General features: G+C 33.5%; 1 long non-coding RNA gene across 20 annotated transcripts; it reads right to left on the bottom strand.

Annotated features, from left to right (window-relative positions):
- Positions 1 to 445: 445 nt before the first annotated feature.
- On the bottom strand, positions 446 to 4,988 carry LOC110936139. 20 transcript variants are annotated; one of them, XR_002589753.2, is made up of 10 exons: positions 4,751 to 4,979; positions 4,569 to 4,645; positions 4,397 to 4,479; positions 4,210 to 4,274; positions 3,628 to 3,953; positions 3,394 to 3,488; positions 3,201 to 3,267; positions 2,429 to 2,610; positions 1,111 to 1,244; positions 446 to 1,021 (listed from the first exon to the last, which is right to left on the bottom strand). It is a non-coding gene; the product is annotated as an uncharacterized LOC110936139 (long non-coding RNA). The 20 variants fall into 20 exon arrangements; XR_004891252.1 differs by adding an exon at positions 2,824 to 3,080 and having other exon boundaries at positions 1,111 to 2,610; positions 3,628 to 4,274; positions 4,751 to 4,988; XR_004891251.1 differs by adding an exon at positions 2,824 to 2,856 and having other exon boundaries at positions 1,111 to 2,610; positions 3,628 to 4,274; positions 4,751 to 4,987.
- Positions 4,989 to 12,318: the final 7,330 nt, after the last annotated feature.

Raw genomic sequence — 12,318 nt, forward strand, 5'->3', positions numbered from 1 at the left:
CATTAGATATCAGATGACTCTCAATTTATTAAATAATTGTTAATTAGTGATTTATTCATGTTAAATTTTTATGAATCTTAAATTTAATTTGTTCTTTTATAAGAAAAACTATCGGAAAAAAATTAATATAAAAGTTGCATTCAATGTGTGAATTTAATAATTTCAGTAATACCATATGAAATCCATCAATATTTAATAACTTACAATTTAATCAGATACTAGTGGGAATGCTCGCGCGTTGCCACGGGTTTTCTGTTTTTAGGTGCACGTTACGTGACGAGTTTCACAAAATACGAGTTGATATGATGAGCCACAAACATTTATCATAAAAATGTATTATATTTTTAACATTTTTTGCAATCGTTTTTATCATCAATGTTGAATTCTCTCTTTTGGACCTTAAACTGAGAAAGAAAGATTGATTATTTGCCACAAATTTTGGACCTTAAACAGAGAAAGAAAGATTATTTGCCACAAATACAAAATTTTACAGCAATTATTTTCCATATTGAGTATTTTGCAAAGTCAAACACTACATATGAATTATTTTCCATAGCTGTGGTTGTGTGTGCAATGTAGGCACTTGGTTTCTTCCCGTCTTATGCAAGCTCCCAACAAGGTTAGTTGGGTCAGAATCGAAGTAGAGGCTCGCATCGGTTAAAGAAATCTCTGATGAGTCGAGGTTTTGGAAAGTGGCTTCGGCTGTACTTAACGCCATCTAGAACACTTTTCGTTTCTCGCTCATTCCGGCACCTGGAGTGTCGCTGTCGAATGCGAATGACTTTCTGCTCAAATACATGTCTTGAAGCTGTTTCTCCTCGTTCCATGTTGAGTTTTCGACTGCCAGGTTTACATTTGATGAGTAGGAGCCAGATGCATTGGAGAAGATACGGGTCGCAGCTTCTCTAACATCAACACCAAGAGTTTCAGCCTGCTCAAGTGCGTGTTTTCTCACGTAGTTTTACTCCAATGGTTCGTCCAGCTAGGCGACCATCTTCACTTCCCGGTCCAGGAGGTTCATCTGTGAGAACATATCACATATAAATAGCATTAGAGAAATATAGACAAATGAAAACCGAAAAATGGATTTAAAGTATATGGTTATGGTACCTGATTGATGAAGAGATCCCTGAAGACTCCGGAGCAGTTTTTGATTGGGTCAACTCCTGGACCGGGCTCCCTAAGTATCACAATTGGCCTCAAATACAAATACCACTATCTAGGCTTTGGCATGTTCTCGTGAGCTCCAAACCGCCCAAAACAAAAAAATATATGCAGTCAACATTATTGTTCGGTCAACGAATATATTTAACACCCGGGTGCTTTTTGTTTTTTTCTTCTTTCATGACATGTTGATTCAAATTCAACTTTACATGTTGATCTAATTTCAACTTTCATCCTTTATTCACATATAGTCCTTCATCTTCCAATACTTATCATGATGAATTTTCCATTTTCAATATATGGCATCTTTAGTCCCTCCAAGTTTATTAAATAACGTTAGCTTCCAAAACGAATAGTTCATCCGACAGACGAAGACTTTGTAAGTGAAATTAGTCTTTAAATATTCAAATAGAATGAAGTATAGAACCAGTATGTAACATGATAGATGTTAGGTCCACCAGCCCAGCCAAGCCCTATGCTTGTTTTCTTCAGGTCAGACTCAGACCTGCACCAGCTTCTTAACATAGCACTCTAATACTTGAGAAGTTGCATGCCCAACATGTTTGACTATATTAAAAATTAAACACTGTCCAAACAACATGACACGACATTTTGCCATCTCTAATGAGTATGCATCTTTTTTGTAGAAATGAAAATCCCAAATGAGATCTATAATAGTAATTGAAATTTCTCCAAATAAAAAATCAAAATTACAAAAACGGGTTAATAGGTATTACTTCATTTCAAAGGTAAACAAAAACCATACACAAAATCATTAAACTATAAAAATAGACAGGACATATTGACATAAAATTTGGATCTTTGTTCAATAGCAATGCAACATCTTTAACATGAACTATACAATAAGATCCAGCCCGTGCATCAGGCACACGAGTGGGGAGAATTGATAATATTACAAGTCATTTATGGGTTGGGGATGACTGGTAGGTCCATTATATTTGCAATTTTTGACTTCAGGACAAGAATTTGTGGCAACAAACACTGCTTAGAAATTTGGACTATAGTAACAGGGTGTTTGGATGTGCATACTGAAAATGATATGTGAATAAAATGATCAGAATCATATAATTAGCTGCACTACTATAAAACAACGTTTAGATGAGTCTGGTGTTTGAAGTGGTAATAGTTAGATGTTAGGGTGTTTGATAAACTCGAGTAACTTAGGGAACCAATAGCTAAGTGATTAAAAAACAACATGACAAAAATATAATTAGCCTTCTAATTTTAAAAACAAAATCGCTACCTCAGTTTCTGAGAATGTAGCCCAATTGACATTTAGATCTGATCGGCTTGACTGTCTGAAGCATATGACTACAGAACATCAATGTTGTCAAACAGTCACATGACATCCTCATAAACATGTCAAACAGAAACATAAATCCACAAATCACTTCCATCTCCTTTGTGTCAACAGCCTCATGAACCCTAAAACAGCACAAACACATCATCATATTATAAAACCACACAAACATCAACACATTTATAAAAGTCTTCTACGACTGAAACGAATGTGAAGGGAAGATTTATAGTCAATAACAAAGCTTAATAATATAATCCTAAATATCAAATGAAGCCTACCCAGACAACTCATTTTTACATCTTTTAACTTGGTAATCCTACCTAATTCATAATGTTTACCTTGTCAAACAGGTCACAGAAAGTTGGTTCCTCCTGTAATGTGAAATGATAGAATGTCATTTGTTTCGACCTGTTTACTTATGAATTGGTTGATTAAAGTCATTTTGGTTCTAATGGGTCAAATGGTAAACTAAAAAAATGACTAATGCATTGACTTGAGTTGTTCAAACCGTAGACAAACGATGGAAACCCACGCATTATTTAAGATCTGACACAAATGAAGTGAAACATTACTCATTGATTTAATCATTGATCACCTAGATAACAATAACAAAAAAAAAATCAAAATTCATACTTAGCATGCGAATTCTCGAACCAATTTACCCATACATAAACAATCACATAAAAATAAATATGCTAGCAAATGTTAACGATACCTCTGGCATTGCACAATGTGCAGAATAAAGCTTCTTCTTCACCTTTCATTGTATTTCTTCATCATTTCTGCAAAATTTTTCACAATACAGCCACATAGGACCCCCATCAACTTTTGAACAACACCCCCCGGACTACTTATATTTTATATCCATTCATTTCTAAACCTCAACTTGCTAACAAATGACACTTTACCTGACATCAAACGTGTAAGTGATTAATATTGCACTTGTGGAGCGGCACCAAATTTCTTTTTCTATAAACTTCCACAAATTCCGCTTCATCAGCAACTGGGAACAAATCGTTCAATATCAAATCAGCAAAAAACAAACAAAATTTCAAATCACTAAAACTATCCAATCAATCGAAATTCATAATAACAAATATAAGATCTGAAATGATCCGAACTAAATAGATCAATATACTCACAATAAGGTCGATGCCGGGTTGATCGGAGCTCCAAAAAATATCATGATCGACCACAAGTGAATCGATGGCTCCCTTGGAGTTCTGATGTTGAGATTATCGCCATAAAGAGATAGAGGGAGAGAACAAGTACAGAAAGTGAACCAGTGGCAACATTGAGTGTGGCGATATTTCTCCTGATCAATTTATGTCCTTCAAGAAGAACCATTGAATAACTGATCGCGATGGGAGAAGCAGGGGAAGACATGCAAGAAATATTTGGATGAACAAGTATATGAACGTGAAACTTTTCAGCTATTATGTGAAATTCTCCTTGAAGAAACGTAGCCCTAAAAATCACACAAAACCCAGCCCCAAATTCATTCATATGGACATTCTTCGATGCTTTTCTGGTAACCGTAAACACCAACAACAGCATAACGTACCAAATTTATACCCTAATCATCCAACTAATAACATAAAACTAAAATCTTAATGCAGATTCCTAACAAAAAATTTTGATATTAAAATGTAAACAAATCAACACTAACAACAACATTACAACCGATTAACCAGTCGAATTAAAACAAATTGCAAGAACAATACCTTCGATATAATTGAGAATCACGTCAAAGAAACCTGGCACAACCTTCACACCGTCTTCCTCTTCCCTGTTAAATCATATCATTCAGAATCATCCCAACCCATTAAGACACAATATGACGCACTAATTCTCGGGAAAACAAAAAAAACAAATTATAATCCTTGATATGTATATTGACAACTTTTATACCATTATTCATGGTGCGTTTGGTTGATTTGATTCTCAAAACTTAGCTATCACCAGACAGAAGCAATAATAAAACTCAACAAGATCTACACAACATGAAGGAAGTTTAAAACCTAAACAACAAATCTGAAAGACACTATGATAATTGATGAAATCAAGCAAGATAGCATAAAACCTGATGAATTCGAATGAATTTGTAGAGTATCACCACCACCGCCTCCGAATCTCTCCATGTTGCAAGTTCTTCTTCCACTGTGAATCCAGAAGAAACAAAACACGAAAATTGATAAGAAGAATAAGATTCTGAAAACCCTAGATCGATTTAGGGTTTGAGAAGAACAATATCTGAACAAGAACCTGCAAATCGGTTCGGGTTCCTTCAAAATCGGAAATCAGGTTATAGGGTAGATGGGGACGGCGAATACCAAAAGATCGCATTCAATTTCAATCGATGATGGAAAATGAAGGAACGGTAGGAGTGAAATCCCTAGGCTACCCCTTGTAGCGTCTTAAAATATCAAACCCTTTTCTATTTTCTCTGCTTATAAAGTGTTGTATATGCTGCTTCCAATGTTGTACATGATGTAAAATTACATCTCTGTCCATCACTTCTCCTTTTTATAATAATATAGATACGTACAGTCAATTTATATTACTTTTACTTAATTATTTTTAGATAAATAACAAAATAAGTATTTTTATAATGGATAGACCAAACAATCTATAATGTTTATGTATATATGCATACTCAAATCATTCTATATAAATTATTAAAAAAAAAACCTACATTTATCAAAATAAGAAAAAAAATAGTATTTGCAGTATGTGACAGTGAATGCTCATCAAGCTGCTGCAATTAATATTTTATATAAAGTATTTTCATTATGACTTATGTTTGCCTATTCTATTTCCGAAGCAATGAACTTCGGATTACCCGATATCTAATTATGTGATACCGATATTCGGTATACTAAATCCATAGTACCCGAATGATATTTCGATCGGTTAGTTTGTTCGGTTTCAGTTACTTTTAACTAATGCAATTAGTGTTTATTCTGTTATTAATGTAAAAAAGAAGAAATATAAAACTGATTGTATGTATATTTGAGTAAATTTTTTTTAAATATAATTTTCATAGGGTATTACTTAAATTATTAGAATCATAAATAACATGCCGATGCCGATTTTTAGAATACACATTTTTTCACGGTAGATTATAAAAAAGAACTTATTTTAAAATTAATAAAAATATAGGTTTAGAGAACCACTACCATGATCAAATAATCACTAAATAATAATTAATTAATATTTATTTAAGAGATTTTTTATTAATTGGGAGTCTTCCAATAAGATAAGGAGTGAGAAACAATTAAATTTTCAAGAAAACACTACTTTGGTAAATAGTTTTCTAGCAACACTAATTTGGTAAATATTTTATCCACCAACACTAGTTTGGGAAAAAACTCATGTAATATCCCCATTTTGTAAAACATTAATCGAAATAATAATAAAAAATAAAAATATACATAAATAATATATCTATTTACAACTTAAAAGTGGTAAGTTAATGTGAAACAGCTTAGAGTTAATATTAAACAAAGAAAAAAGTTGTTTCGTTAAACTAAATAACTAAAAACTATTTAAGTAATATATATATGGGGATGGATTATGAGAAAACTAGTTTAAATGAGAAAACCAAAAAACTAACTAAAAAAGCTTAAAAAAAACATACCAATTTTTTTTTTTTTTTACAATTTTTAATAAAAAATCGCTATTTATTATGTATAGAAAAAAAATTTCAAAAAAAAAAATTGTTGTATTGCACATGTGCACTATTACGGATATAATGCACATGTGCAGTACAACATTTTTTTTTTGAAAATTTTTTTTATATCTAAAAATTTGTAAAAAAAAATTGATACGTTTTTTAACTTCTTTTAGGCTTTTTTAGTTAGTTTTCTAGTTTCTTATTTAGATGTAGTTTTCTTATTATCCTCTCTCATATATATAATTAATTGAAACATGTAAATATCCAACTATTATGCCACCCGGGGTGACGAATAATATGCACCTTATACAAAAGTTTCACTCGTGAAACTTCACAAAACACCACCGCCGTCCCCATGTTTCACGCGTTGAACTTTAATCGCATCATAAAGTTGACGCGTTGAACAATTCAAAAATGGAACGTTGCACCTCTTGACCGTTTATTTTTGTACCGTTAATTTAATAAAAAAAATCATAAACAATCTATATATACTTTATAATTTTTAACCATTTCACCCACACCAAAACACAAACACATATCACACATTCTACAATTTTTATACCATTTCACGAATGGATTTTCCTACAGATTCGACATTTCCGATGGACAGCGATAGCGATACCCAATCGTCTTCCGACAATGAGACTGTCACACCCCCAAATCCACATGCGGAGTACTACCGTGAGGCGTGTAACTGACCAGGATCCAGCCACCAATTACACTGAGCATTTAATTAATAATAAGAAAGTTCACCAACCATAAGGGCTAGTGAATACCATAGTTAAAGTTCAAAAGTTTAATGTAGCAGTTTAAGTAAGTAGCGGAAGCATAGGCAAAATGTTTCAAACAAAGTTCATGGTTTAAGTTTATTATAGAACCCAACACACGGGTTATGCCGGCCACTACTGTAGGATCGTTTTGTGACCCAAACGAGTCGCTCAGAAGAGTTCTTATCAATTCAAGAGGCGGAAACAGATGAATTGACTTGGAAAACAGTTTGTTTCACACTTAATTGTCTTGTTTTGTTGATTTAACAGCTTTTCAGATCACACGACACGTCGGCAGCACTTCGGTACCGGAATTACGAAAAGTTACAAATGATTTCGCATGAAGCCTATTTATACTATTCTAATTCCGCTTGAACATGCTTCACACGAAATTAGTTCAAGCGAAACTTAATTCCGTGCGGAATTACCCTTTGACATCTTTCATGCGAAATTACATATAAATCTTAATTTCTTGAACTACGTGCCCTGATCTAACATTCTTAATACAAGACTCGATACAAGACGAAGTCGACAGACGTATGCACCAACAGACTCCCCCTTGGATGTTGACGAGTCTTAAGTGTCGAGTCTTTACATTCTTCAGTCTTTATCAGTCTTCGGGCTTCAATCATTCACTCTTCTTCTCTCTTCAACTAATTTCCCCCTCATGGATGTTGATCTATCAATCTCTTGCATCTTCAGACTCTCCTTTACTATCAAACTCCCCCTTGAGTTATGCTGGGATTGAAGACTAGATTTCACAGGTTCTGGGATCGAAACCTAGCTTCTCATTCTGCTCAGGATTCGAAACCTGACAAACCTACACATCCTCTACCCAAAATATAAGTTTCATAATAGATAAAATATAACAAATTTAGAATCCCTGATAACCACTCATAGAAATAACTCTCAAAAAGATTTAACACTTTTCAAAACAAACTCTGATGAACCACATGGATAAAAACATCTTTTCAAACAGTCTTTTCCCAAACCTGTTCGTCATGTTTAGCATTTGAAATTTTGAAAATCAGCTTTTCATCACCAGTTGTCGAAAATCTTTTTGTATTTTCAAAAACTTTAAGCTAAAACACACTGAAAATCTTTTTGGAATTTTTATAATGAAGTGCAGTAAAGAAATATTTACAGACAATATTTTTGTGAGCTTGTGTAAGAGGATCATATCAGTTTTGAGACAAAACACCAACACCGTTAAGCTTTAAACATTTTAAGTTCTAAACGATTCACTTAGATTGTCAGTATATTGATCCACTTAAATTTTCACACAAAGTTCAACTGTTTCAAGATACGAGATTAGTGTTTTAAGCACATAAACTTATTCGCGTGTCCCATCTCAGAATATACTCCCGTATCCGTATCCAGATCCCAATATTCAGTCTTACAGGTGAGTATACCTAGATGATATCTGTAAAAGGGTTAAATGTGAGACCATGAGAGCTCAAGCTAGAACTTCCGTTCGTACAAAGAGATGACGGTTCGACTTTAGGTGTGTCTCCTTTAGGAGATCTTTTTTACCACAGCACATGATTAGCATTTTGCAATGTTTCATCATTTTTTATGCTGAGGGTAATGCTTTTATTTCAAGCAAGCGAAAAATATTATACGGGGACTAGGCCATTGCTTCCGCAAAATCAGAAGTCCCAGGATAATACCCCAGATATCACTATGCATAAAGACCTAGTATCTCAGAAAGAGAGATCTTTCAAACAAGATTTCGGGGGTTACCCATATATCCGAGAGATGTTCCCCACGAGATAAGTAAGCGTTTGATATTTTAGGTTTATATCTCGAAAACAATTTACTGAATGTGTAAAAACCTACTGACACATCCGCAGTGAGACTGTTTATCACATTTTAACTTTTCAATTCTTTAGTGTGTTGTGATAGTCCACTGATGTACTATCATTTCCTCTTTTTACAACAAAACTCATTTTTTTGATTTTATCGTGTTTTTGAATTTTTTATATTTTCCATGTTTTTGGATTTTCTAAAATTCTTACTCCCCTAAAATTCAAAACTATCTAAAGAAACTTGAAAACAAACTATACAAATAAATTGACAACTATTGTGAATTGCTTCAATTCGCATTCACTTGCTTAAACAATTAGAACTCCCCCTTACAACAAACTATTTTCCCATTAAGATTTCAAAACACTTAAGTTTGTTTTAATCAGAATGGTTTTTCCGTAAAATAAGTTTTGTTGATTTTCACCATTTGTAGGTTGGGGATTCATTCATCACTTTGTTCAATTTTAACCATTTTAAAAATTTAACAATTTTAGGTTTCATCTTATCACTTGTAGAAAATCAAGTACAACTTAATGTCCCTGATTTACCACTTGTAGGTATGCACGATCGAACTTGATACAAAGAATGATGCCGATTCCTGCTCCACTCTTACCAACCTGGGAGCTCCGGCAAGTCAGGATTTTACAGTGAAAATGCTGTCACCCAAGCCTGACCAGCCTTGGGTGATTTTGGTACACATCTATCCCACCATCTTTTCGATTGGTAAAATTCTTTTGCACCCTTTACTTTCCCATCAACCATTTTCCCGAAAATATGTTTAACTTTTCCATTAAACACCTTTTCAGCATCAAATTCTTTCTTACCAGCAAAGAATTGACCTGAAATCTCAGTTTTACCCACTTTCAACTTCAAATTTTCTTTTGACAATTTAGGAAAGTTTTCATCGTTCACCTCTGGAACGGAATTCTCATCCTTTTTCTCAACAAATGACTCCTCTGATTTTATGGAATCAGATTCATTGTCAAAACTACTATCTAAACTTTTAACAACCCATTTCTGTTTGTTTTCATCAGCTTTTCTTTTGTAAAACTGTTTTGAAGTTACACCAACTTCAAAAGTCGAATCATCAAACATTTTGAATTTTTCTTTTGATTGTTCTGATTTACCAACACATTTCCTTCTCATTTCAGAGTTAGAAGAAACTCCATGTTTTGTATAAGTGGACTCGTGGCAATTCCAAGCAATGTGTCCAGCCTTTTGACACTTAAAACAGGTTCTTCTGTCAACTCTTGGAGAAAATTTCTTCACATTCTTCTTTATTTCAGCAAGAAACTCTTGATTTGACTGTTTCCAGAATGGTTTCTTCTGCTCTTCATCAGAACTACCTCCTGCAACAAATTTTGTTATTGGTTTATAATTTTTCTCATTTTTATAATTTTCTGAAGAACTAAAACCTAAACCTTTCTTTTTGAAATTACTATTATGATTTGGTTTCTTTTGAAAACCATAACCAGAACCGTAACCCATTTTCTTGCTTACTCTTTGTTGAATTCTTGAAGAAGCATAATTATTAGGTTTTACATCAAGATTTAAATCTTTTATTTCAGAAATATTAATTTCTGTTAATTTGAAAACCTGTTTGATCATTTCAGTTTTGACACTTCTTATTGGGAATTCTTCATCAGAAAATAATTTATCAAAATCATGCAAAGTATATGCTATTTTGAATGTTTCATCATCCAAATTATTCTTTGATAGAAGAAATTCTTTATTATAAACCCTTTTTACTGATGAACTCGGACTCTTTTCTGACGAACTCGAACTTTCAGACTTAGACTCTGACTTTGACTCTTCATCCATATCCAACACCTGATCGACCACTTTCTTTAACAATTCCAACTCATGATCAGTGTCAGACGCTGTGAATGTGACATCAATGTTATCTGGTAACTCATCAATGGTTTCAGACTTCAACTTAATGTTTAGAGCCTTATTTAAACGTTCCTCATTTGGCTTTCTGGGAGAATAACTTTCATAGATCGGGGGCGGACATCTGTTATACTTGACACTTTGTTTCTTACCAGTATCAGTATCTTCAGTCTTTTTCTCCTTGAACGCTTCAAGAACTGCAACAGTAGGATAAACTCTGTCAATCAAATAATCACGAGTTGTATAACTCAACAGTAACCGTTTGATTCTTTCATTCTCAATCTTTTCAAGTTCCAAATCCTGTTTCAGCTTTGCATAGTCTTCAAAATATTCATTTATGACCTTCTGCTTCATCATTAATGTTGAGCTCATTTTTGTCATAGCAGCATCAACTTCTGATTTGTCTTTCTCAATCCATCAACTGTTCTGTTCAGCACATCGTATGACTCTTTCACATACTTCACATCAGACAACAAATTTTCTTTCAACACTTCCAGTTCACTAGTCTTCTTATTTTTCTCTTCACAATGTTTGCAAGACTCCAAACATTTCTAACAAGGTTTAACAACTTCAACTATCTTTTCAATCTCGACAGTCTTTCCAACTTCAACGAGTTTCTCAACTTCAACAATTTTTTTGACAATTTTCTCCACTTAAATTATTTTCTCTATAATCTTTTCAACCACTGGTTCTTTAGATTCTATTTCAGCTTTCTGTCCCTCAGCTTCCTTTGTTGAACTTTCTTCAACTTTTGTTTTCTCAACTTCCATTTTTGCTTTTTCTTTTGCAGCTTTTCTTGCTTCTGTCTCTTCCCATTCTCTTTTCAATCGAGCAGCTCTTTTTTCAGCATCTCAATCTTTTCTGCAAAAAACAAATTGAAACTATAAGTATCTAAACCTCTTCTAGCTTTTTCAATATATTCTTCTTCATCATCGGTGTCTGCATCAACTCCCTATTCACTAAAAATTAGTGTTCTTTTCGTTTTAGACTTGACAGATGTTTCTTCCAAGATTTGAGCAACAAAAGCTTAACTTAAGTGTGGGTTTTCTTGAACGTATTTATCCCAGCTAATGTCATAGCCCCCGATCCCTAGTTCCCGGGAACGGGCGGCCGTGAGCCAGTTTCGGTGGTATCATGTTTATTTATTCAATTTGGCAGCGGAAATTTTCATCAGGACCGTAGTTAGGAAATGTTAAATCAGAGTAAATCACCTCGTTTAATAATATTAAACATATGGGTAAAACCCAAGTTTCCAGTACACACATTTTATAGGAATAAATCCTATTTATTTAATAAAAACATCCATTTTATTATTAGGTAACTTTATTGCCACTTTTCCAAGCCTTCAGTGCTGTCCAGTTGGCTTCTATTTGGCTTTCACATTTTGTTACCTGAAACGCGTTTTAAAAACATTTTGTCAGTGGGAAATACTGGTGAGTGAATCCCAGTTTAATCAAGTTTAAGTAAAAACCAATTTGCAATATTGAGGGCACATCCGCAATTACATTTGTATCCAAGACATCACAATTAACATCAGTGGTACGGTCATACTCAACTTATGGGACGTTACCACGCCAGTAACCAATTTTGTATACAAAACCCCAACATACCCACTATAATTGTATTCTTTACAAATACTCAATAACTGCTTTGTATATATTTAATTAAGTGAGGTTTTGTTAAAAAACAGTAAA

The sequence above is a fragment of the Helianthus annuus genome, chromosome 4 (assembly GCF_002127325.2).
Source record: "Helianthus annuus cultivar XRQ/B chromosome 4, HanXRQr2.0-SUNRISE, whole genome shotgun sequence".
Classification (NCBI taxonomy): Eukaryota; Viridiplantae; Streptophyta; class Magnoliopsida; order Asterales; family Asteraceae; genus Helianthus; species Helianthus annuus.